This window comes from Dermacentor andersoni, chromosome 7, assembly GCF_023375885.2.
Source record: "Dermacentor andersoni chromosome 7, qqDerAnde1_hic_scaffold, whole genome shotgun sequence".
Taxonomy (NCBI): domain Eukaryota; kingdom Metazoa; phylum Arthropoda; class Arachnida; order Ixodida; family Ixodidae; genus Dermacentor; species Dermacentor andersoni.
The window spans coordinates 169,128,491-169,155,754 of record NC_092820.1 but is presented as its reverse complement, the minus strand read 5'-3'; the positions used below and the strand labels follow the sequence as shown (position 1 = coordinate 169,155,754).

At 44.5% G+C, this 27,264-nt stretch overlaps 1 protein-coding gene across 7 annotated transcripts in view; it reads right to left on the bottom strand.

The window, feature by feature from the left end:
• The window catches only part of LOC129385277 (uncharacterized), a 283,848-nt gene that overhangs the window by 36,622 nt on the left and 219,962 nt on the right, over positions 1 to 27,264 (bottom strand). For 2 of the 7 annotated variants that reach the window (XR_008612852.2, XR_008612855.2), the window contains exon 2: positions 4,674 to 4,710. The exons of the other annotated variants lie outside the window; for them this stretch is intronic. The gene's annotated coding sequence lies outside the window, so the exon portion shown is untranslated. The remainder of the gene's footprint in view (positions 1 to 4,673; positions 4,711 to 27,264) is intronic. 7 annotated transcript variants of the gene reach the window in all.

The window sequence follows — 27,264 nt, the reverse complement described above, 5'->3', positions numbered from 1 at the left end:
ATATGACTGCAATATATACGGCGACGACGGTATGCACGATGACGCCATCGACGAAGAAGGCGGCAGCTCGACGGCGATGATGACGACAGCAACAATTACGATGGCTGCAAGACGACGACAGTAGCCTCACGTGAAGGCTTGCACAGCCAACATTGTCCGAGACAAGCCGGAATTGCCAGGACTGCGCGCATTAGCATCAGATATGCAGCGATCGGTGCATGGTTTCGAGATCAAAAAATGCCACGAAACGTTTTTCGCGATAACCGTTTCGCATTAGGGCTCTTGTTGGACGAAATTGACGCCATCTAAAAAGCCAAGGTCCAGTGAGCAGCAATTTCTCGCATAGCGCCCTTCACGTTTGGATGGTGCACAACGCAAGCGCGTATAGTAGATATGAGAAAGTTCTCTATGTTCTGCGCAACTGCAATTCGATCACGCAATATCGTCACGTACACGCAGAGTTCAGCAAGGTGCATGCGAAAGTAAAAGCAGTAAAACTGTCTGTATGCACACCCGTTGCATACACACGGACCAGCAACAGGCATCACCGGTATATGTACCCGCACATGTTAATTGGTTCATGCAGGTGATCTAAACATTGTTAGCACCGCAGTGACTACCATGTCTCTTAAAAATCTTTTGAACACGCGTGTGCACGCGTTCGCATGCCTGTGAGCCCGTGCATGCAGATAAGTTTTGTCACGCGCTCGTTTCTATTCAACTGATGGCGGATTATCTGCCCCGTTATATTTGCGCTCGCATGCGCGTCGACGCGGTGTATACAGTCAGACCATATAGCGCGCGTTTGGTGCGCGATTTGCTCGAGAATCGAGGATTATTGCCGCTGTAATCCTGCGAGTGGCTGCACACATTTTGCACCGCCGTCGACATATTCTCGAGGCCCCTTCTCGCCGGGAAACGTACGTATGCAGGAATGCAAATTGACACTCCAATGTGTGCTCTGAAGGCATACGTAATCGTATATACAATCGCATCCCTGTGTGTGCCTAATTTGAGCGCGATCGTCGCTTGTGTATATGCGGGGGTCTAACGCGCGCGTATAGCGTTATGGGTAAATAATGCATATATATATCTATATATATATATATATATATATATATATATATATATATATATATATATATATATATATATATATATATATATATATATATATCCCTCCGTTACTTTTATTTTTCTGCATGCACACTGACTTCCATGATTTCTGAAGTGAAGGCGCTAAAAAGACGGAGGACAAAGAAGAAACACACACATACAGGGCGCCTATGTGTGTGTTTCTTCTTTGTCCTCCGTCTTTTTAGCGCCTTCACTTCAGAAATCATGCTTAACCAACACGCCCAACTATCCATCCTAACGACTTCCATGAAATTTGCATACGGCAGGCTAGCGTCAAATCAACTTTTTGGCGTACACTCGTAGAAAAATTTACACCCTTTGGGGCTTATCTTGTCCCGCAACGATAATCGTCATCTGTCTTGCCCGCGTTTCCTTTCTTTAACGCTGCGAGCCCGGTACCTCCCAGTCACTAACGGCATGCGCGCTGTCAGTGTGACGCAGTATTCTCGACAGGAAAGTAGCGAGCGCCGAGTTTTCAGAAAAGGAAACGCAAGCAAGGCAGATGACGATTATCGTTGTAGGACAAATACACACCCCAAAGGGTGCAACCATTTTAAGAGTGTATATATATCCTTAAACGAAAATAAAAGTGAAATCAAAGTGACTTTGCGCGGAGTTTAAGCTACCGATTCTGCACAATTGGTCACGACGGGAGCTGCGGTGGGCGGCTCCGGATTAACGCTGACCACTTGCGCGGTTCTTCAAGGAATCTAAGCATCACACGAGCGTCTTTGCGTTCCGTCACGGTGGACGTTTAACCCCGCGAAGAGACGGACAAGGCGGGAAATATACAGGGTGTTTCAGCTAACTTTAGCCAGAGCTTAAAAATATGCCGATGTACTCTACGACGACGCGACCAAATGCATCTTGCTCACTTTCGTATGTAGTGTGTCGCGCTATATTTTGTATTTTGCTTAATTAGATAATTAGTCAAGAACTACTAACCAACTTCTGAAGCAACGAAGCTAGGAAAAAGATTCCAATGAGAAAGTTGCAGAGCGGTTAGTAAAACGTCCGAATAAACAGTTTCTGTCTTTCTATCTCTTAAGTATTAGTGCTTTTCAGCTCACTGCGGGTGCCCGCGAAATACAACAGAACACCACGCGACATACCCACTTGCGCGTCGTGAATGCACTGCTCCCAAGCGTTCCGCGCGCAAACAAACATAGCGTTTAGCCGGGTGCGCTGCCGCTGCGTCTGCTTATCGCTATCATGAACCGCCGCGAGCAAAGCACGTCGCTGGCGTAAATCGCACAGCCAACGCCTTTGTCACTGCCCTGTCGGCTTTTAAGCGGCAGCACGCCCTGCTAGATCTATGCTCGTTTGTACGCGGATAGTTAGGGAGCACTGCAATCACGGCGCGCAAGCGGATATGTCCCGTGTTATATTTTTGTATTTCGCGGGCATCCGCAATAAACCGAAGAACGCTAATATTTGATAAACAGAAAGTTAGAAACTGTCTAATCGGACGTTTTGCAAAGCACTCTACAACTTTCTAATTGGAATTTTTTGCCTATCTTCGTTGCTTCAGAAGTTGGTTGAGTAATCTTGACAAATTATCTAATTAAGCAAAATACAAAATATAGAGCGACACACTACATACAAAAGTGAGCAACATGCATTTGGACGCGTCGTCTATAGAGTGCATCGGCATATTTTTAAACTCTTGCTAAAGTTAGCTGAAGCACCATGTATGTAGGCGACGCCGCAGCAGCGCTCATTCGTGCCATCCACTCGCCAGGTGCTTCGTCTGTTCGCGATGTTCAGCGTTTCAAACAAACGTTCCAAAATCCAAAACAAAATGCTACCCACCAAGAAGCCATAACAAAGCGCATTCCGTCCCCATCGAATTGAGGCCGACGCGGCCGGAAATCGACGCTGCAACTTAGGCTGTGTTCCAATACTCGCCGTATATAGACGCCTAATCGGACAGCTCACCCGCCGTGGTTGCTCAGTGGCTATGGTGTTGGGCTGTTGAGCACGAGGTCGCGGGATCGAATCCCGGCCACGGCGGCCGCATTTCGATGGGGGCGAAATGCGAAAACACCCGTGTACTTAGATTTAGGTACACGTTAGAGAGCCCCAGGTGGTCGAAATTTCCGGAGTCCTCCACTACGACGTGCCTTGTAATCAGAAAGTGGTTTTGGCACCTAAAAACCCATAATTTAATCGGACAGCTGCCATTCTTAAGCCTCGTTCCAATTCTGGCAAAGCCGTCAAAAAAAAAAAAGTCCGTTTCGAGAAGACAGCATCCAAGTAGAAAAACGATGCAGGCTACATCGGTGTCCGTGCACACAAGATGGGGGCTGTGCTGCTGTGGGAGGCTCGTCTGGGCTCATAATAAAACGTAGTCGCACATTTTTATGCGCTTAGTGTAAGCTACGTTATACATAAGCTCGCACACGCAAAGAGTTAAAATATACAGATATATTTTATGCTAGTCAACCTTTTTTTGTTGTCGTCGCGAGGTAGCGTCACGTCGCATAAACGTCTATGCTTAGCTCAGAGTAAACCTTTATGGATGTTAAGATGTTATATGTTAAGGGAGCCCACAACAACGTATGCAGGGAATTGTTATGGGATATTCTCAAACACGAAGGCGTGATGACGATTTCGCAAAGCTGCTGAGGGAAATATATATATAGAGAGAGACAACCGAGTACTAATTGTATGGGAACGCCGAAAATGTAATGATGTGGTAGAAAATCACCAAGGGCTGAAGCAAGTGTGTCGTCTGTCTCCATTGTTCTTCACGCTTTACGTTAAGGGCATTGAAAGACGACTGGAAAACAGTGAATTAAGATTTCATTTATCGTACATGCGTAACGGACAAATGATGCAATAGAAGGTCGCGGATTGATGTATGCGAACGACATAGTGCTAGGTGATAATGCAAGATATTTACAGACACCTGCGAATATCTGTGGCAACGCAGCGACAAACCTAGGCCTGAAGTTTAGCACGGAGAAATTGGGAATTATGATCTTTAATGAAGATACGAGTAATGGGATGTGGTACCAATTCAACAGCATGTTATGCCCGTGGTTAAGCAGCATAAATACCTCAGCGTGTGCACAAACAAAAGAAAGACTTACTGAAGCACGCACCAATGTAATCGGAAAATAAAGGGAAAGCGGAACGCAGCAATAATGAAGCATAGAACACTTTCGGGCCGCAATAAACATGAGGCGGTGTGTGGGATCTAGAATGGTGCCAGCGCTAACGTTTGCAAATGCCATTCTCTGCTTAAAGTTGGATACCTTGTCGAGGTTGGAAGCTAACCGAAGATCGGTAGGCCGGTTGGCTTTGGGAGCGCATGGTAAGGCCACAAATGACACAGTGCAGGGTGACGTGGGTTGGGCGCCTTTTGAAGTCAGAGAAGCGCAGAAATAAGTGATAAGGCCATATTATGCCAGAACTAAACAATTCCAAAATTCATTTTTTTTCCCTACGCACTCGAACAATGGAACCGCCTGCCTGCTTGTGTTGTTAAATGTACTAATGTTAGCAACCTTGAGGGTTCTTTGCGAGCTCACCTTTTGGAACCTTCTCCTGCTTGGGCAGCACTGCTGCCTGCATTGTAAATAAAAAATAATAAAAATCAGTTTTGAAGAAAGACTCGGGAACATGAATGAAAAGAAATGGTTGGCTAAAGTGCGCAAGTGTCTGTACCTGAAAAGCGTGCACATATGGCATAGAAGAAGAGGTAAAAAATGTTGGCAACCAAGTACAGGTGACTAAAAGTGTAAATAGACAACCAGGTATCCCCCAAAAGAAAGTGAGAGAAACAGAGACAGTGAATTGGATGCAAAGAATGGAAACGAAAAAGACCATGTATATTTACAATAATGAGAAGAAAGAAATTATAGAAAGGAAAATCTCTACGATAATACAAAGAGCAGTGCTTAGCTATTTGAGGTTCGAGCTGGTTGCCTAAGGTCAAAAACATACCGGTGACAATATTCGTAACAAGATGAGGCACTTGTATGCTGTAACAAACATTCGGAGACAATTCAGCTCATGCTAATGGAATGCGAAGGGGTTCACACAGTGATACCCGTATACGTAACGTACGCCTCCCAGAAACACTTGGATTTAAAGTGTACGGAAGCATCGATCAACAGATCATCGGTCGAGGTAAACAAGATACGTTTAGAGTATATTGGTGTAAGAAAATTAGGGAAGAGATTGACGAGACCGGATCCGTTACAGACATAAGTCGCGGTATAAAGTAGATTGAGAAGCTTTGAAGACGAGAAATACAGATTAAGGAAATGTGCACACAAATACTAGACTGAAAATCATGCATGGCATACCTGAGTAACTCAAGCGGGCTAGGTGGATTCAAAGCGCTTCAAAGATGATGCCAATAAATCATCATCATCATCGTCGTTGTCTTCCAGGCGGTTCCAGGCGCGTTACATTGATTGGGATCGAAGCTGCCTGGCTATCTACGTAGACTGTTTCCGATGCTCTCCAAAATTAAAACGCACCCCGAGTGCTGAGCAACACGACGCCATATAGCCACTGAGCAACTGTGGCTCTTTTTCTCAATAACATCTTTTGACGTAGACAATGTCCTCCTCGTCCAATACAGCGTTTCCTAACGTGGACTCAGAAATACGTGCACAAACGCCACCATCCTCGGAGCCTGCGTGGCGCGCAGAATCCACAGATTACCTTGCAGAGTCGAAGCCGAATAATAGAGAGGTTTACGGAAAGTCTCGAAGCGATTGGAACTGGTCCAATAAAGAATTTCGCTGGATCCAACGTGTCGACAAGGGAACTTGCCTTCGTCAGGGCAATGTTCCTCAGCAACCGATGCCCTTCCAGTGCCATGGAGAAAGAAAGAAAAAAGAAGAATGGGAAACCGTGCCCTCCGCGCAGTGGTTATAGCGCATTCATCACCCGATAGCACGTAGCCGCAGAGACATGGTCGAACGGCAAATACTTTCTTTTTTTCTTCTTTGCACAATGGAAAGGGTGAAGCTGGGTCGGCCCGGATTAAACCTACGACCTTTAGCTCATCAGCGCTATGCCGTAACTACTATAGGCTACCGCGGCGAGTGACAGTTGTTCTTGTCGACTAAACGGGAAGGTCGGACATAGGCACAGCAAACACTGTTTCTGTCTTCTAACTGCTGCCACAGTAGAAGAACGATCAGCGATCAAAGCATGCCACAAATTGTAATTTAAGGTAATCCATGCCTATAGTACATGTGGTTTCGGCCTTCATTTCCTTTTAGCACATGTAGCCTCCGACGTACATAAAATGTTGCCCGTATAGGTACTTTGAAAAAAACTTAGTCGAAAATTCAGCAGGGAATCTGGCCGAAACCTTCGCAAGCACAGGCAGAACAGCGGCAGAATTAGCGAAGCTTTTCGTTCGTAAGTGCTCATTTCCATTGGACGGCAGTCTTCGCTAATAATATGTGCATTATCAGGATTGACGGGCATTTGTTCTTACGGACTATTATAGCGTATGTTTTCGTGAACAGGGGTCCAGTTTCGATACCTCCAAACACGCTTCGGGATAAAGTGAACTTAAGTTCATAGGTTCTATTCCGACACCAGCGCTTTGTTTTATTTATCGTATATTACTGCTCAATGGCACTTATTGGTCGAACACCGTGATCTGCGCCGCTGTTTCTGTGAGTAGTAGTAGTACTAGTAGTAGTAGTAGTAGTAGTAGTAGTAGTAGTAGTAGGAGGAGGAGGAGGAGGAGGAGGAGGAGGAGGAGGAAAGAAAGGGAGAAGGCAGGGACGTTAACCAGACGTGCGTCTTGTTAGCTACCCTACGCTGGGGGACGGAAAAGAGGGAATAGAAAGATGAGATAAAGTGAGGGGGAGGGGGAAAGGAAAGACTCAGCAAGTTCGCGCACGCTCGCATGGCCTCACCAAGTCAAAGGCCTTCACACTGGCCAGTCTCCTTACCTGTATAATGCACTTATTCAGTCAAAACTTTGCTACGAAATGTTGTTATGGGCTGCAATCACTAGAAAAAGTTACGCGAAATTGATAGCCTTACAAAAAAAAAAGAGTTATTCGCATATATGCAAGTTACTATATATGGATATTTTTCGCAATTAAGAACAGCACCACTTTTCCAAAAATATGACATGCTGCGTGCGGACAGGATATACTATATGCAACTTCTTCTAGAAATACGAAAGAGAATGAACCCAGGCGCACGAGGTAGTGAACGTAACCTTCCCGGATACTTCTTGCGACACAGCACAGAATATTACTAACACCAAAAAAGAAGGACCAATTACGGGAAAAGCACATTTGTCCATCAGTCCACAAAAGTAATGAACAGATACAGTGGATCTGTATCCTTAAATACTTATTTAGGGACATCTAAAAAAGAAATAAGAGAATGGTTAAATAGGGAAGACATATTCTTTAATATTGAATAAACTAGTTCATTAAATGAACCATGTTTCTGCCAAGAATTACATATAATTTCTTTTCAGGACCCACATAATATAGTACACATGTAGTATTTTTGTTTTTGCGTGTTTCTTGTATTCATACATTTATATTTGTATGCATCCGTGTCCTGTTTCCAATTTCCTTTCTTTTTCATTTTATTTTGTATTATTTTAGCACCCAGTTAGGATGTGTGATTTTTTTTGCGCATACTGTTGCTTTATAACGCTCTACAGATTCGATAATGTTTATTTCTAAAAAAATACCTGCTTAATTTTAGAACATCATTAGAACCCGAAATGTTTATTTGTACTTAGCCGAGCTGTACATTGCTTTATAAATTTGAAGGTATTTGAATACAATTGTTCCTCTGATTTTTTCGCAGTAACCAAGTCTTTTGTAACTTGCAAAATTGTGCATATGTGCATAATCTGCTGTCAAGCTTGTCGCTTACGGGGGCTGAGACGTTTGTCAAGCTTTGAGCGTTTAGTCTCAACCTACACTCGTTTGAACGAACGAGAAACAAAATAAAAATTCAATTCAGTACCTTGCAAAAATAATGCAAACTATTCGCTTCTATCTAAAAAAAAAAAAAGAACTCTATCGAACGCAACAGTCGAACAGAAAATAGGAGTTTGATACTGAATTGCTCGGGGGCATAGGGGAACATGATACTATGTGCACAAAATTTCCATGGTGTATTTCTTTATTTTTCTTTTTTTTTGCAGGCTATCTAATTCAAGAGGTTGCTTTCCTAACCAGCCATTTGCTTCCTCTTGCACTTTTGGGAATTTTAACAAAGTTCATGGTACTCATGGACACATTACCCTAACGATGCCTGCTTGATTCGATCGGCTCGCTAACTATCAGGGCTACTTAATTGAATCTAGAAACTTGAGCACAAAGGACTAACTATAGACTCCTCCTGAAAACACTTCAGACACGAACCGATTTAAGTGAGATCAGTTCAAGAGTGAAACACGAAATTCTTTACTGGAAATTTCGCAGTGCATGCAAGCGCATTCTCTGTGGACCTGTCGTGAATTATATAGTGCCTATTACGCTACAGGCGCTTGAAACCTAATCAAACCGCAACCATAACGCAGCACACTGCATGCACGAGTCTCGTTGCAGACGGAGAAGTCTGCGAAATTTCGTCTGCACTGCGATATTTCGGACTCGAAATTTCTCAGTGTACGCAGGTTGTCTTCTGCGGGCCCATTACGCATACGAATACGTGCGTTGATACCGCATCAAATGTTTTGGGCGCAGTCAAACAGCAACGAACGCAACACGTGCGAATCGGGTGGACGCGCTTATCGCACTATATATGTTGCGAACCGCCAATGCACGGCTTTCCGTCGTTCCAGTCGCTGTGTGCGGATAAGGCTTAAGAACACGGAGAGTATGAGAGGAGGTAGCATACAAAAGAACAACGTTCGCGCGTATATACGACACGTTCGTTCGGAGACAAACACCTGAGCACACACGCAAGACATCGTGTGTATTGTTTAGCGAGCCTCGTCTTCTCTCGCTTTCTTCCAATCATTGTTTGCGTGACGCAAACCGTTCTAGGCCCGAAAATGCGCCTATATGTAGTGCGTACACTCCTGTATATATACGCGAGCTCCATATACGTGTATATACGTGCATAGTGCGCAAGCAAACGTGCACATAAGCGCGTGTATGTATAACGCAAACAAAGCGCGGGCGTTATATTCCTTCAGCCGCACTTCCCTCGCAAGGCTGTGTGCGTGCGTGCGTGTGTACAGTGAGGGAGACTCGTGCAGATTGCGAAGGCAGACCCGCTTCTCTCTCTAATCTAATCTAATAATATTGACGCCGCGCCGCGCCTGTTTGCGAACGGATTGGACGAGATTAAGACGTTGGCGACGTCGACGCGTCTCGTGCAGAGGGCGCGGCCGCGGCAGCGCAGACGGGCTGTGCGCGGCGTTCCCCGACCCGATGGGAGATCGGCCCTTCTTCCGGCGGCCGCACAATGCAGCGGCGGCAACGACCTTGCCGGCGAGGCACAAAGCGGATCGCGAGATCGCGCTGAAAGCTGACGCCGTGCGTACAATGAGGGCAATAACGCAATATAGACTTATTAAAAAAAGAAACAATGCGCCAGCCTCAGGGCCTGCAGGAAGACGAAACAACACGTGCTGGCGATCAACCGACTGGCGGAATTCGCTGGGAAGACTCGCCGACATGAAATAGCAGGAATGCAATAAAGATAACCAACGCCACATCTGCATGTCGTCAAAGAAAAGAACATATAAAGAATGAGATATTGTGTATTTTTAATACAATCTCGCCATTTCCTACGAATATACCACCAGTCTATAGTAAGCGGATATGTTATTACGTCTTCCGGTGGCCCTGTAGCAAGCACAGTTTTTCTTTTCGAAATGTTGCTCAACTAACTATATAGCTCTACTTCGCGCTTTTGTGCGAAACTTTCTTTATCTCTGTTCCAGTACTCGCCGCATAGACGGCTAAATATAGTCATATAAGCGAGAAGCGGCCATCCTGAGCCTCATTTCAATTCTGACGAAAACGGCAGAAAAAATTGGAGGACGCTTAAGCTTCGCTTTTAAAAGTGGAAAGCGATAGCGTTCAAAGACCCTTACTGGTTTTCATGCTTCCCGGCAAGTGCAGATTACGTAACCGTATACCGTTTACTGGGAAACGCTGGCGGCGAACCCTACGCACGAAGGGCAAGCTTTCTGGCAGAAACGAGGCCTCTTGCGTGCGTCGATCTCCTGTTATTGTTTCGCACGTTTAATATTTCAATCTAACATAAAATATATACGCTATCGGTATTTTTTTCCATTACATCTTTTGTGGGCTGCCGTTTTCAAAATACCGAGGAACAACATTACATGTAAAGAATGAAAGACAAGGTATGAGCAATTTTGGCGATGGAAGAGTGGTTGGGTATGCATGATTCGGAATGATTTTCACTGAAAAAAAGGTCGACGCTGGACACTGGACGCCGACGCCGGATTTTCTGCGACACCGGGCCCTTAACGCTATCGCGTTATTATAGACAGCTTCACGAAGACAGCATCGAAATAAAGAACGACGCAGGCTACTTTGCTGTCCAAATAAAATGGTGGTTGCACAGAAAGCTTCCAAACTCGACGGAAAAGTCGCCTGCGCACAAAAGCAGAAAAAAAGAAAAGACAAGGAAGCACGTACCTTCGTTTTTCACAGGTTCGCACTCGAAAAGTGTTGAAACACAGTGATAGGTGCTTTTCTTAGCTTCTTCTTATCGGCGCGAGGTAGTATCAAGTCGCAGGGACGTCTTCCAAAGGCTTCCCGCTATATACGTGTGCTCGAAGCTTTCTTAGCAGTTCACTACCGGCGAGAATTTGAACAAACCCTTAGAATGCATTTCGCTCGAAGACACAGTGATAGGGTTTGTGTCACGTGTAGCGATCCCGTTTTTGCTACAGTAAGCACATCGAACAAATCACGGCACATGCTCCAACAAGGGGGCCAACTCGCGCAACGCAGTTTTGCAAACCAATGAGCGCATGTGCGTACATGGAACAGCTAGTCACGCAGCTGCCCACTCCAAGTCACAATTCCTCGATTCGTTTTTATCTGAAGCCTCAAGGAGTGTTATGCGTCGAAGCAACTCTAGAGGTTCCGAATCGCTGCATTTGACTGCGACCACAGTTGAAAGCTGGAGAGTGGATTGGATGCGCCCGTCTATCTGGGCATCCTTTCAGTTACGCCGCCGCCGCCACCGCCGTCCGTGTAACTCTCACCATATACAGGGTGATCAAGGAAACTTTGGTGATTTCACTGGCGTTGAGTTATGATGAATGATGTAGACACATATAAACACTGCACACAAAGAGACAGAAAGAATCAGACAAAGAGACGCATAGAGAATTTATTAGCTTCTCCCGCCAAACATTACCGGAATGCCGGGCTACCGGAGAAATGTGCGGCACGCATGGATGGATGGATGGATGGATGGATGGATATTATGAGCGTCCCCTTTGGAACGGGGCGGTGGGTTGCGCCACCAGGCTCTTGCTATTATACTGCCTAATGTCCTACCTAGGTTAAACAATGAAAAAAGAAAAAAAAAACACTATGAACTACCACGCCCAAATTTTCTGATCCCCTATTGCGATCTGTGCTTTTGTACGTCTCCGTCTTTTGCAGCAACAAAGCTGCAGCGACATATTGTGACGCCGAAGTTAACCACACTGTAAAATAATTTACACCCTAGAAAGTGAAAAAGGGTGTAAATGTGTCTATAACTCACACCCTTAGGGTGTCCGTTATATAGATAACACCCTAAGGGTGTGAGGTATAGACACATTTGCACCCTTTTTCACTTTTTATGGTTTAAATTATTTTACCGTGCAGAGAGCACGCAAAGCTATGGCGCTGCAATGAGGTACCACATATTCTATATACTTAGCTGCTGGAGTATATCGTTGGTAACGAGATAATTGCTAAGGTGCAGTCCCTATATTATTTCCCTTCGGCGACAACACCCAAGCGACACAGAAAGTTTTCAAGTGCATTGTAGATATGCATATGGTTCTGCAAAGCGTCACAAGATGTCCAGCTCGAGTAACTGGTAAGGATGCCTTAGAGCGCGTAGGTATAAAGCGAGACACACCAAGGAAGGAGAAGCATGTGCGTGCTGAGCGAAAGCTATAGGGAAACGGCGGAACATGTTTTATTAGAATGTGAAGATTACCCAGCTGTCGGTTTAGGCTCCGGTGGCCTCCTTGGAGTTCTTGGGTTCAGGGATAGCAGGGGGAAAGTAAACATGTTCGCAATAGAAATTAGTAAAATGCCATTAGAGGTTTGGTGGCAGAAAAGTAGGTGGACCACATACAACGGAGGCGCACAAAAACAAAGTTCCCAAAGTAGTTAAGAAAGTTTGATGGTGATTATCTTCTGTCGGTTTAAAAAGAAGATAGGTAAGATATTTGGCTAGATTTTTATTTATTTATTCAATGCTACAACCCTTGTACAGGTCCAAGCAGGGTGAGTACGAAGATAAACAAAGAAAATAGAAATACAGTTTAAAATTATCGAAGTGTTGCGAAGGGCAATGAAGAATCATTCCAATCGGATATAGTACCAGGAAAAAATAAAAACTTTAATGAATTTGTTCGTGCAAAATACGGTGTCAGCGAAATAGGATGACGGTGGCGAGTATATGCCTTGATGTCGAAGACGATAGACAGGGGGATGGGTAAATTTCTAGGTCCCGATTCCAGAGCAAGAAAATAAATTGCAAACGTAAAGTTTTCCTTCTTTGTTTGAGACATGGGATCTCATTAGCCTGCATTATTTCAGAGGGTGGGTCATACGGAGAAAATTTTGAGTAAATGAACCTTACAGCTTTCCTCTGTACCTTTTCGAGACGGGTAATATTGTGCTTAGTAAACGAGTCCCGCATGGATATTCAAGCTTCGGCATAATTGTTGTATTGTACGCAAGTAATTTTACACTCGGGGGTGAATTTTTAAGCTTATGCCTTAAAATATATATTTTACGCTACGCAGAAGAGCAAATCTTATCTATATGCATATTCCAGGATAAAGTATTAGTAAGTGTAACACCTAAGTATTTGTATTGAGTCTCTTGCTGCAGTGGTGACGAACTTAGCCAGTACGTAAAGGAGAGCGGAGCTTTTTTGCGAGAGAAGCGAAGAAAGACGGTCTTATCAGTATTAAGCTGCATATTCAGTGTTTCACAACATTCAAAAATGTTAGCAAGAGCGGTGTTAAGATGGTTCTGATCGTAAGTTGAAGTAATTTCTTGAAAAAGCACTCAATCATGTGCAAACAAGCTGATTTGCACGTTAGGATCAATTACAGTGATTATATCGTTAATAAAAACAATAAGGGTCCTAGTGCACTCCCTAGAGGGACTCCGGAGCCGACCGGAAGACAGCCCGACTGGCGCTCATTAACTGCTTCAAATCGGTAGCGATTTGTTAAATAGTTCGTTATCAATAGGATCAAAATCACCTGAAATCCAATGTGTCTGAGTTTTTGTATTAGTTTGTCATGTGGAAGCATATCAAAAACTTTGCTGAAATATAGAAATAGTGCACCAATCTGACCGTTCCTGTCAAGGCATGGAATGAGTGAGTGTATTACAGTAATTGTGTAATTGTTGAGTAGAGCTTCGTGGCGCAACCCACCGCCTCGTTCTAAAGAGGACACTCATAGCATCCATTCATTCGGTAAACGGTGAGCAGCTTAGGGAATGTCGTCAACGTCCTCTGCAGCATTTGCCTGTTGTGGCCTCTCAAATGTACGTACAGACGCCACCTCTCTCTTTCCTTTATTGCTCCTTCTAAAAAATCCAAGCGGTATACCAAGTGCTCGTGCGACCGGCGTTTCACGCTCTTTACGCGCAATGCTCAGAATCCCCAGTGAGTATATACACACGCGCCTTCGCTCTCTTGTTGTTTCTATTCACGGATGCCAACGGGGACGACCGGCGGCCTCCAACCTGTTTTTCAAGTCTCGCCGCGTATGTGTGTGTGTACGCGCGCGGGGCCGACGTCGGTCCGACACATTTCGTCGTTCTTTCACGCCTCAACGCGACTCCTCGCGAAGCGAACGCAGCGCGCTCTTGCGGCGGCACGACGACCGCAGAGGCAAAGGAGCTGCGGGCTACCTGCTGAGCAGTAAAAGAACGCGAAGAAGAGAAACAGGCAGGAACAAAGCCCACAGGTGTCTTTCTGGGCATGTGTATGCCCACTGTGGCTTCTTTCTCCCTTCATCTCCGTCTCTCCTCCGCGGTGCGACCCAATGAAGCCGTCTTCTCACCTGGCCGTCAGAAACGAAGACGCAAAATCACAGGCGAAGTTTTCGAGGGCGTTGCCCAGAGCGGGCCGAAGCATTCTAAACCCAGTGGAGGCCGAAAGAATCGCGCTTCTTCTAAGCTATAGCAGGCTTAGATACTCACCCACGAGAGCGCCGCGTGCAAAAGGAAAGCACGAAGGAAACAAAGAGTATAGTACCGAAGGCACCTTCGAGGCAGATCAGCGAACAGACGTATGTATATACACTGCACAGAATTCCTACTTGCGCTTCCTTTAAGAGCCTTCAATAAACATCGCCGCCGACGTCGGCGCTGTGTGAGACAGCGTGGCGCGCTCCAGCTCCTCTTTTATTCCTCACTGAGCCCTGCGGCTGTATACGAGAGAGGCTGACAGACATGGCGGAAGGGGACTCGAAAGTCTGGCAACATGCGCGCCTCCTGCCGACCAAGCGCGTAACAGACGATGGGAGCTTGGAAGAAGTAGCAAAGTAAAATAAAGGAAGATGCAGCAGACGAAGAAGAAAACGATGAAATGAGCAGAAGAACAAGAACTATATAGAAGCAGACGGCAGGGGCAGGCATAAAAGGCCGTATACAGTCGGGAGGCAGTGGCAGTATATCTCCGACGTTGCAAAAACGAACGCGCTTTGCGCGCGCGCCCAACACACTTTGTTGCGCGAGTCGCTCAAGATTACTCCCCACCCCCATCCTTGACTCTTTCTTGCCGCCATGGTTCGCAGCACACAGCGGTGGACCAGGTTTTATTTAGTTATTTCTTCTTTTCTCACCGGACGACGGAGAAGATTCCATCGTCGTCGTAAACGTCCGAAATAGCTTTCTTTACGACGACGCCGTAAAGCAGGGAGTCGCTTCTGTTTCGTTCACGCGACCCGAGCACCGCCTAGTAGGCAGCGAGCTACTCTCTGTGGTCGTGCGGCGAGCGGCATGCATTGTGTAGTATATTGTGCACGCGCGCGTGAGGACAAGAAGGGTTTCCCTTCGGATCCAGAAGCGCCGCGGCCGTGCAACGAAACAGTATCCGAGCCAATTGAATACCGAGGACGTATCATGCACATTGTGATTAAATAACAGTATAAAATCGAGGGTCTGTGTCGGCGTATGTAATTCGATATTAAACTGAGCTCGTAACATTTCAGATGTCCGTATCATTGTTTTACCTCTACTGACGTTTGGTCGAGTTATTATGACACACCATGACACGGACGACTGTAGTTTGTGCCCCTTGCTCAGCGATAAGAGAGAAAAAAATAAGCGGAACCAATAGGCTAGCTTTCAACAACCTCATAAATCCAACATGCCTACAAAGGCATAGGGTAAATTTAAATGCCTTTTAAGCTGAAATGTAATAGTTATTATGGATGAGGGTGAAATCTGCGATAAGCTTGATATTCGTAATAAAAGAATAGGGGATAGAAACGAAGAAGAAACAACGCAACAGGTTCTGTCACAAGCTGCCGATCGAGAAAGAGGCGCACTGGGTAAACTGCATGGGCCAATTCTGAAGGTGGTGCGATGTCACATAAATGCCGACCTACTGGAATGCTATTTAAGGATTGATGCAAGGAAATGTTTCGCATATAGCTTTTCGAAGAAATTGCAATGTCGATATGACTATACTATGCGTTTCAGAAACTTCAAGAACTCTGCTTTCAGTTAGCGGTAACAACAGATATCGAAATAACGAACAAATCTTCTCCAAATTGCCATATTTATAACTCAATGACAAAATAAAGAGCAAAAGAAAAAAAAAACGTACAGGAACCACCGAACTATATACTTTGCATCATGCATAGGCTGCGCTTCCCTTTTGTGTTCTTTTCTTTTCTAGTTGAATTAAGCATCCTCATGTTGTGAGGGCTTTACCACGGCTGCACCTCACAGTCCGTAAGGTGCATGCATGACAGCGAGACGTGCGACTGTGCCTACACTTTGTCGAAAACGTGTGTCTTGCTTTCGTCGTGTAAACTAAGCAGAGTTGCGTAAGACTCAATGTATATGGTCAAAGTCCGTCCATGGAAGAAGTCTGGTATATGGTATAGAACCTTTCTGCCGCCGACCTGGGCCCATCCAGAAGGTGCATGGTGCAATGTCGCTTGCAGCGTTTCAATAAAGTGCTAGCCGCAACGAGGGATGAACGAGGGAAAGTGACACGCTGTTCGTTTTTGTAATAAATTGTAGCTGTGTGATGCGACGCACGCGCCATACATCTGAAAGCGCTATAGCGTGCACGCGAGAAGAAGAGCGGTATAAGGTTGTCATTATCTAGAGTCATGGCTGCTTATGTTGCCTAATGGGTAGAGTGTCGGTCTGCTACGGCCGAGGACCCTCGTTCACATCCCACCGTCTGGCACGTGATTCCATTGTTGAGCAACAAGCGTCCCCGGCTGTCGTGGCCGGGATCGAACTTGCGGCGTCGTGCTCACAGCGCATGCAGCGCAATGGATGTACACCGTGGTGGGTGCCAGACTTTCCACTAGTGATTTTTAGGCATCTATTCTTGTGATTAGGTAAACCAATTAAAGGGGCTATAGTTAGTGCACGTTGACGATTACGTCAATTACGGCGAGTTTTACACTGGCAAAAAATTACACAAAAAGGAAACAATGACGCACATGGACAAAGCGTCCGTCGATACGTCCTTCTTCCCTTCTTTGTAATTTTTTTGCCAGTGTAAAGCTCCACGCAACGTAATCACGAATATTATCGTTATGCCTTTCGAATGCTTCGCCTTAGCTTTACTGTTCTGGTGGCACTTTCTTCTGCTGGTACTGTTCCAGGTTTTAGCTCCAGAGGAACGTTTTCGAAGCCATTTTCAATTGCTTGAGCGAGGCAAGACGGATTGGATGCTAGGTTTTCTTGAATCCTCATTTTTCATTAGAGTATAACATTTATTTAGCCTTGATTGTTCACTGCATATCCGCATTGGCTAACTCTTAATATCAACATTTTCTATCATAACTTATGATTGAAAATTTATTTTAACTCGTATACCTCAAGTTTCTTTCTGTATTCTTACCCTTCTTACCCGCTTTGGGTGTAACAAAGCCACCACTGCGTCACGAATAATAGAATAGAGACGGTTGGCAGAGGGAATGTCAGTGGAGAGCAGGCTCTACATGTCGTAATATGGCGTCAACACGTTGTAAACGACGTGAACGTGTTTTCAAGTGCATAGGTGAAAGTATTTATCCAGTGCACCGCGCGGTATACGAAGACACTTTTAGCTTTTCTGGGAGCCATAGAGTGGTCTCAACAGCACGGATAATTCAATTCTGCATGCTCTTTGTTACGAGCCTGTGGTATGGCCCTTGCGTGTGATTTCATTTATCGTCACATTCGCCTGGACAGGCATGTCATGCAAACCTGTATAGTATTCGTTAAAGAACCCCGCGCTTCACGGGAAGCGCGAGTTCCCATCGGTCATCGCCACGACATTTTATTCGCCGTCCAAGACGAAGGTTCTGTCAGTCTTCTCCTTCTTCTTCTTCTTTGTTCGCTCAATAAGCTAACAGCAAACAACGGATTAACGCCCCGGGAATATTACGTCACAGAGGGCACTGACACCGACCGTACGCGACCCCCCCCCCCCTCCCCTTGGGGTGGGTATATGCGTTGCCGGGCGTGCGCGCACTTTGAGGGCGCACTCGGTCGTCTGCAGCAAGAAGGCGCTTGACCTCAGCTGCGCCTGTCGTGCCGCGCACCACGTGCCTGCTTTCAACGCGCGCGCCGCCCGTAACGTCCGCGCGCATAAATTTCACCAACTTGGACGCTCAATGCACGGCGAACCCCGTCGTTAAGTGCGCGCGGCGTGCGGCAAGCTCGTGCCTGCCAGGCATGCCCGTATACGCAATGCCTCTGCATATTTTCGGAGGAGCGATAAAGGGCAACAGTTAATCACTTTGCACCGGCAAAGTTTTCTTTCAAGCGCCTCGTTCCAATCGTATGACGGAAAAAAAGAAAGTTCGATTAAGACTTTTCTTACTGCTAGGAATAATGCTCGTTTTCGGTACATCTATGTTATAACGTTTCATTTGAAGACGGTCGTAAAATTAACTTATTTTTTAATGGGGTTTTACGTGTCAAAACCGTTTTCTGATTTTGAGGCACGCCGTAGTGAATTTGGATTCCCGGAGCCCTTTGCATACCTTCAGAGGAGCGATAAAGGGCAACAGTTAATCCCTTTGCACCAGCAAAGTTTACTTTCAAGCGCCTCTTACCAATCGTACGATGGAAAAAAATAAGTTCGATTAAGACTTTCCTTACCGCTATAGGAATAAGCTCCTTTTCGGTACGTTTATGTTATAACGTTTTAGTTGAAGACGGTAGTAAAATGAACTTATTTTTCAATGGGGTCTTACGTGCTAAAACCACTTTCTGATTTTGAGGCATGCATGCCGTAGTGCGGGACTCTGGAAATCTGGACCACCTGCATTTCTTTAACGCGCACCTAAATCTAAGTACACGAGTGTTTTCGCATTTCGCCCCCATCGAAATGCGGCCACCATGGCCGAGCTTCGATCCCGCGATTTCTTTTTATTGATATGATATGAGGAGATGACGCACAATTTAAGGCGCCTGCGCTACTCCTTATCTCTTGAATAGTTCTATCATACAACATACAGGGTTCAAGATTACGTACCAAATAATGCTTTCACACAAGCACCAGGATTTGTCACGCAACGTTTTCACAGGAACACTATGACGTCAGAAACACATGCTACATACAATATACAAGGTAAATGTCTCCACAGTTATATAGATAAAAGTCTAAAAGATACAAACGATACTGTCGCCTAATAACACAGTGTCTAGTCTGCGGGTGGAACATACATCGTGTAAATGTGTTATCACATATACGCACAACAGTACAGTCAACATAACATAATTCACAAACACTTGCATATATACAGCGAGATTGAAATTAAGGGAACAATAAAAGCGTTAATAACGTCCAACAATGCCGCTGTCTTCCCGCGAATTAATTTATTAATTAAATTTTGGGGTTTTACGTGTCAAAACCACGATATTAGTGTAAGGCTTCTATATGGTGGGGGGCTCGGAATCAATTTTGACCACCTGGAGTTCGCTGACGTGCGCCGAGTGCGTGGTATACACGGGCGACTTCTTTTTTTTTTGTGCATTTGACTTTTGAATTGAATTTATTGGCAGCAAACACCGACAAAGGCGATGCTGCGGGTAACCAGGATAAAGCTGTTTCGGACAGTTTGAGGAGACCTGGCCACCACCACACATTTCGCCGCCAGTGCGGCCGCCGTGGCCGGGATTCGATCCCGCGCCCTCGGGCATATATAAGTGCAACGCCAAATGCACTCTACACTGCCACTGAGGCTGAAGAGGTCGAATAGTCGCAGTGCACACACTGGTATTTTGAAATAAATTAAAGTAGAAATAATTGCTCAAAGAGTTTTTGAGAATTCTTATGTAGAACCTCTAAGAACCACCTGAAGAAACATGAGTGAAAGTAACAATTTACGATGTCTGTATGTATAGAGTGTAAAGTGAAGCTGTTTTCCGAACAGTTGCAAAAAAAAAACTTTCAATTTTTTGTAATTACATCGCATACATTAAAAAGTTGCCCGTGTATGACTGCTCCTTTTTAAATCTTGCCCGCATGTAATGCTTTGGAGCAGTTCTTGTTGGGAATTTATAAAAAGCCACACATCATCAGCACACATGTTACTTGGCCATAACATTTACCACGGTGCCCTCTCTCCCCCCTCTCTGCCCCTCCCCCTACTTAATTTCCGCTAGATTTGATTTCAGTTGAGTTCACAGTTCTCGCAGGGCAACGGGATAAATTCTTTCTTCGCAAAACACATTCACAAAGCTCCGGATCGCTTCCATGCACAATTTACTGCAAATATCATGACTAATCCCCTGTCTTTGAAGTTCACCTAAATATTATCCATAACGCGCCCTTTATTTTAGCCAAATATAAACAAAATGTCTTGTTTAGTACGCCGAGGACATCACTTAAAACAAATCGGAACGTGTTATGACGCCTGAAAGTAGGGAAAGAAAAACAGCGGCTCAATAATTATTTGTAACGCTTTTAAGTGGACCAGGAACGTGAAAAGTTTGTCGCACATGGCACTTACTATGTCCCCCCTCCCCTTTCCACAAAATGTAAACCTATTGTAATCTACAGCTATGTCGGGACACTGGGAATAGCTGATAGCTGCCATATCTCACACGCTCTAACACTTCAATAATAATTTCTTTATAAAGACTGCGTTTGATTCAACCGCATTTCGCACCGAGTTCGCACCGTGTACGTACCGCCAAGTGTCGCTAAATTTAGTCTTGCTGGCTTTTATAGTTCTTTCTGCCAGGGCAGCGAGCTCAATTCTTACCCGCTCCTCAGACACGCTTATAACACTCTATAGAGTGCTTGCATGCGTAACTTATTCCGAAAGTCCCAATTACCCATCTACTTTGAACTTCACCTGCACATCACCCATTAATTTGTCCTTACAGTCACCGAACAAAACGAAGCTGCCTCCTTTAGGACACCGGGCGATTTAACATTAAATTATGGGGTTTTACGTGCCAAAACCACTTTCTGATTGTGAGGCACGCCGTATTGGAAGACTCCGGAAATTTCGACCACCTGGGGTTCTTTAACGTGCACCTAAATATAAGTACACGGGTGTTTTTCGCATTTCGCCCCCATCGAAATGCGGCCGCCGTGGACGGGATTCGATCCCGCGACCTTGTGCTCAGCAGCCTAACACCATAGCCACTGAGCAACCACGGCGGGTGACACCGGGCGAACCTAACATATCTTGCATGAAAAAGTACAAAAAAAAAGAGAAAAAGCTGAGGGTTCGATAATTATTCCTAACGTTATAAATAAACGTTAAAACTGCGCGACACGTTGGACCGAAAATGCTGCCTATTCCTTCATCGTATAAAATATCTGAAACGCAGAGTTATCTTAGGAGATTGAGAAACCTAGCTTGCTTAAAAATTTTTAAAGCTGTATTTTATCAACACGCCTTTGCCAAAGCACTTAAACGTGGCGTATTGCTCCCCTATATTCGCAAAATTTTACCGCAGTTGTAGTTGTAATTATGCCAGCGCAGCCGACCAACCGCGGTGGTTTAGCGGCTGTGGCGTTGCGTTGCACGAGGTCACGGGATTGAATTCGGACCGCGGCGGCCGCATTTTGATGGGGGCGAAAGGCAAGAATTCCCGTGCCCCGTGCAATGAGGGAACGTTAAAGATCACTTGGGGGTCAAAATAATCCGGAGTCCCCCACTACGGCGTGCCTCATAATAAAATCGTGGTTTTAGCACGTAAAACCCCAGAATTCATTTCAATGCCAGCGCAGCCGTCTAAGTTTATACACTGCTCGTGAAACAGACTAATAACGCTATATGGAACGCTTGCATATGTATTATACTGGAAAATCCGCATTTCACCCACCCATTGGGAACACGCATTACCCATACCGTGCCCCTAATTTTCCCCAGACATAAACAAGATGCCTCGTTTAGCTCACCGAAGACACCGGAGAAACAAACTACGGATCTCATCATGCACGGAAACACACGAAAAAACGAGGGCTTAGTTATCATCTGCAAACCTCCCATTTAAAGCAGGAAAGTGAAAGTTTCGCACGCATAGTGCCTAAAATTCTCTCGATTTTCACGTAATTTCAACCGTCTCTCGTGCTGTTACTTTAGGAGTGTGCGAAACATTTAAATTAGCGGCAATATGGCATCCTGGAACGCTTCAACGAGCAACTTTCAACGAGGCCTGTAATAAACGGACACCGAATAAACATTTATTGCTCGTCACTCAGAACAATTCTTTGTGCTTAGAATAAACAAGAACACCGGGCCCTACATAGTTTACCGAGGATGCAAGGGGTAAACAACTAATTATCATGTATAACGCACAAGAATTGGGAGAAAGCGAGTAATTCAGTAGCTGTTTTTAGAGCACATGAGCAACCTGTGCAGTACACATTTTCGTACACGTCACCAAAGAGTGGCCCTCTTTTTTTCAAAATATTATATATCTGCTGTGTTTGCTGCTGCCAGGGAACAAGTATTAGTGTAGCTCTTATGTAGAAACAACCTGAAAATGAAATCGACAAAGTCAGAGGTGACACACGCCTCTATAGAAAAAATTCGACTCAAAGTTCTATCGGTGTTGAAATGACTCTGCACGTTGGACCAAGGTCATTGTCATGAACATATCTACGATAAGTCGTGATTACACAATGAAATTCGACAGTTGTGCCTGTAAGGGATTTGATTAGATATTTGGTGGTGATAAGATAGTGAAACTGCAACGCTATTTGGGCTATCTCTGGACGCATATTAAACAGTTCCAGCAGCCCGCCATGGTTGCTCAGTGGCTATGGTGTTGGGCTGCTGAGCACGAGGTCGCGGGATCGAATCCCGACCATGGCGGCCGCATTTCGGTGGAGGCGAAATGCGAAAACACCCGTGTACTTAGATTTAGGTGCACGTTAAAGATCCCCAGGCGGTCGAAATTTCCGGAGTCCTCCACTACGGCGTGTCTCATAATCAGAATTGGTTTTGGCACGTAAAACCCCATAACTTAACAGTTCCAGCATTTGATAAGATAATCCAAGGATTTCATGCCGCAAGGCATACCAGTCGTTGGGCACGGCTGATTATATTTTATACAAACCTTTTATGCGAATATGTTGTTTTATCCAGAAACTTTATCCGGATATATAGCAAGCTGACTGTGTTTTCAAATACGGATATAGCGGTACCAAAATAACTGGGCGTCATGAAAGTAGCGCAAGCTAACATTTGTTAGGGCGGGAACTTTGCCCCCCCCCCCCCCCTCCCTCCGCCACCATAAGTGGTTTAAACTGCTCGTTAAACTTAGCTCAAACGTTGGTCTGAAATGTTCCAGCAATCGGGAAGGTTTGCTTGTAACAAGTTGCAACATGCGCTGTCGAAACGCTGAGGGATAAAAGCAACCCACGGTGTTTAAAGTAAAATTGCATTTGATATTAGTTAAAACATAATTACCAAAATAACAGGCACCCATGATCGTTTACCAATGTTTGACGTATCGTTAAAACAGCCAATGCGTCGGATCAGAAAATCAGACAACCCGACAGTAGCTTCGGGGTGTTCATTGTTGCTGTGATTTAAAAATTATGTTTCCGAGTCGACCAATGCGCAAACTTTTCGTCACTTGACTGAGGTAGTGGTAGGAGTACAGAAGGCTAGTTTCGACGACAATTCCAGTCCATTTTTCATTTTTCCAGACTCCTCAATCTGCTGATGATTGTCAAATCTGACCAATAATTAAAGCGCAGTCTTCAGTTTACACGATGCATGTAATTGTTAGTGGGAGAATTCTAATGTAAATGTTTAACAACGTGTAGAAATACTTTCGATCAAGTTGATTGATTTCGATGGGCCCGATGAGGAAAGAGTTCAACTGCAGAGTCGGTGAGTCGGTGTGAAGTCGGTGATAGTCTGACTGATCACAAAGCAGTCGTTATTAAATTGAATATTGCATCTGAACGCAAAAGACCAGAATACAGGATGATTACTGACTTCACTCGTGCTGATGATGTCATGATACTTAGTGCTATGGCGTCACATATTGATGATTTTTATTTAGTAGTGAACACTGTAATATTGACATGTTGGTCGAGCGATTTTATAAAGTTGTGCATGACTGTCTGTGTAACTTTGTGCCCACGATGTGTGTTAAAAGAAATCCCAAACATATCTGGTACAGCAGGGGAATTATCCAACTTATCCGTCGCATAAAGAGACTTCGCAAGCGATGTAAGTCACAACATATTAGTGATGGTGCGCTTCTAGTTTCCTTGAAAACGGCTCTACGAACCAAAATGCATGACGCTAGGAAATTTTATTATGAGAACACACTGACAACATTCATGAAAACCAACCCACACAAATTCTGGAAAACAATTACTCCGTCTGGTCGCTGTTCTTCATCCTTTGTTGTTAATGGTAAACCATGTTCTAGCCCTCCTGTTATCTCTGAAGCTTTTAATAAATATTTTAAATCGGTATTTGACAGCGACAACGACACTAGGCCGATGTTTAGGCTAGTCACTGAATTGCCATCCTTCCCGAAGTTGGATATAAGTTATAACGGAGTTCTGAATCTTTTGTTGCAAATTGACACGACCAAAAGTGCTGGAGCCGATAATATACCTAACATGTTTCTAAAAAAAGTATTCCGAGTGGTGTGCCCGGTACTTGGCTGTTATTTTCCAAAAACCTCTCCAAACTGAAACCGTTCCACAAACTTGGAAAATAGCTAATGTAGTACCAGTATTTAAGTCTGGTAACAAACAAAGCATCTCCAATTATAGACCAATTTGCTCCAAGATATCGGAACACATTATTCATAAACATATTGTCTTGTACTTGTCTAACAATAATCTTCTGTCTAATAATCAGCATGGTTTTCGGGCTGGGTTTTCTACTCTCACGCAGTTAATTGAATTCACAAACGACATTGCATCATGCCTAAATCATCGTGGTCAGATGGATGCCATTTTTATCGACTACTCAAAAGCATTCTATTTGGTTTGTCATAGTAAGCTCATTACTAAACTTGGAGCCTTTTTCAAGGGAACTAACGGTGTCCGACTACTAGGCTGGATTAAGGACTACTTGCGAGTAAGATCACAGTTTGTCACGTTTAATCACTCTCAATCAACGTCTGTCTATATAACATCTGGCGTCCCGCAGGGATCAGTTCTAGGGCCACTTTTATTTCTCATTTACATTAATGACGTCGTCCAGATAACTAATAACACGTTAGTTAAAATCCGTTTATATGCAGATGACTGCGTTCTGTATTCAAATACAAGTAATGCATGCGACCAGCTTACTCTATATAAATAATGTGTTTTCTTCATTCTGTGATTGGAGCAACACATGGCAGATGAGGTTAAATTTTAGCAAAACTGTATCGATGACATTCACTAACAAGAAAAATCCTTTTCGTTTTTCGTACACTAATAACCCACATCAACTAACACACGTGAACGAGTTTAGGTACCTAGGTGCAACGTTCTGTTCAAACTTGAATTGGTCTAAGCATGTAGATTTAACTTGCTCCATGCAAGGCACTCAGGAAACTCGGGTTCTTAAAACGTACATTAAAAGATGCAACCAAAAACTGCAAGCTGACGGCGTACAAATCTTTAGTAAGGCATGTACTTGAATATGCATGGGCGCCAAAGACATCATTAAACTTGAAAATGTGCAGAAAAAAGCAATAAGATTTATATATATAAGCATTATGACCGTCACTTCTCTCCCACAGTTCACGCCCGCACGTTATCACTTGACACACTTCAGCACAGACGCCTATGTGATCGCATTATCCTACTTCACAAGATTATCGACAAGCGTATTTATGTTGACGCCCCCTTTTCTTTCGCCAGTTCTTCAGCACGTGTCACTCGCCGTTCCAACCCGCTTAACATCGTGCCGTTTATGCCGTTTTTAGACAGCTTCAAGTTTTCATTCTTTCCTTTCACAGTCGAATTGTGGAACGATTTAGATGGCACATTACGTGAAATGTCTGTTGATTATTTTGTGCGAGAATTGCCAAATCATGTATTTTCTTCATGATACTGTACTGTTTTCTCTGTAAATCTTTGCACTCACATTTGTAATCATGCACTTTCCTAATATTGTTTATGTATAATCTTCTGTACCAATCCTGCAATGTCCCAATTCATGGGATAACAGTATTTGTAAATAAAATTAAAAGAAGAAAGGTAAACTGAAACACTTTTTTTCACTTCACCTGCTCAGTCTCGTTCATCTGTGTTTGCGCTTGTTCGAGCTGTTTTCTTATGCGCTAGAGCAATAAGACGTAACTTGTACAACTAGCCCTATTTTGTTTTCCGGGGTCAGTATTCTCCGCTGCTGCAGCATAGGCAGAGCAGCTGAGAACTGCATTATGTGTGTGCTTAGCTGACTGAGTCTTGAGTGTGTAGCGATGTTCTCTCTATAACATATTTTCAGTTTTCTTCTCTATGCGTTAAAGAAAAAAGAGAAAAAGACAGAGTTGCCTATAGAGGCAGACTCCCGAACTGCCAATCTGTTGGTCGTTATGTACGAATCCTTGCGGCACAAGAATATTTCTTTCTTCATAATTTACTCGCAAATTGTTTTGGGATTCCTACGACGGACACCGACGGACGTCAAAACGACCAGGGCATGCGTGAAGCCACAATAGCTGTCGCTGTAAAATAAAGCAGTGAATATAGCAATTCCAGCTCCCAACTGCACATTGTTGCGCATGGGACACCGGTTCAAATTCCGGGGGGCAAACTTTTGTTTTTCTCCACTGTGTGCATACATGGATAGACGACGAAGCATGAAGATAAGAAGACGAGCTGACGTGGACGGCCGTTAGGCGTGATAGACAGTGACGGACATAACAAACCCAGTTCGTGGTACTGTCGCAGTGAAATTATGTGGTTACAGGCCTGCTGGCAACACACGTGTTGCAAACGCTGCGATCTGGTTAGATGGCGTGGATCCACTCATACGTGCCTAAAGAACGCAGCTCAACGGAGGCTGGAACACGAGGAAAAAGCGACATCAGCGCTCGTGTCATCTGTCCGTCGCGTTACAGCCTGTGCTATAGATGGGGATCCGGCACTCAAAGAGTGTCCAAATAAATAAATAAATAAATAAATAAATAAATAAATAAATAAATAAATAAATAAATAAATAAATAAATAAATGTGCCCAGGAGCAACACTGAAGTCTGAGTGATGGTGCACAGTGTAACAAAACCAAAAAATGTAGAAGTCTACGACAACTCC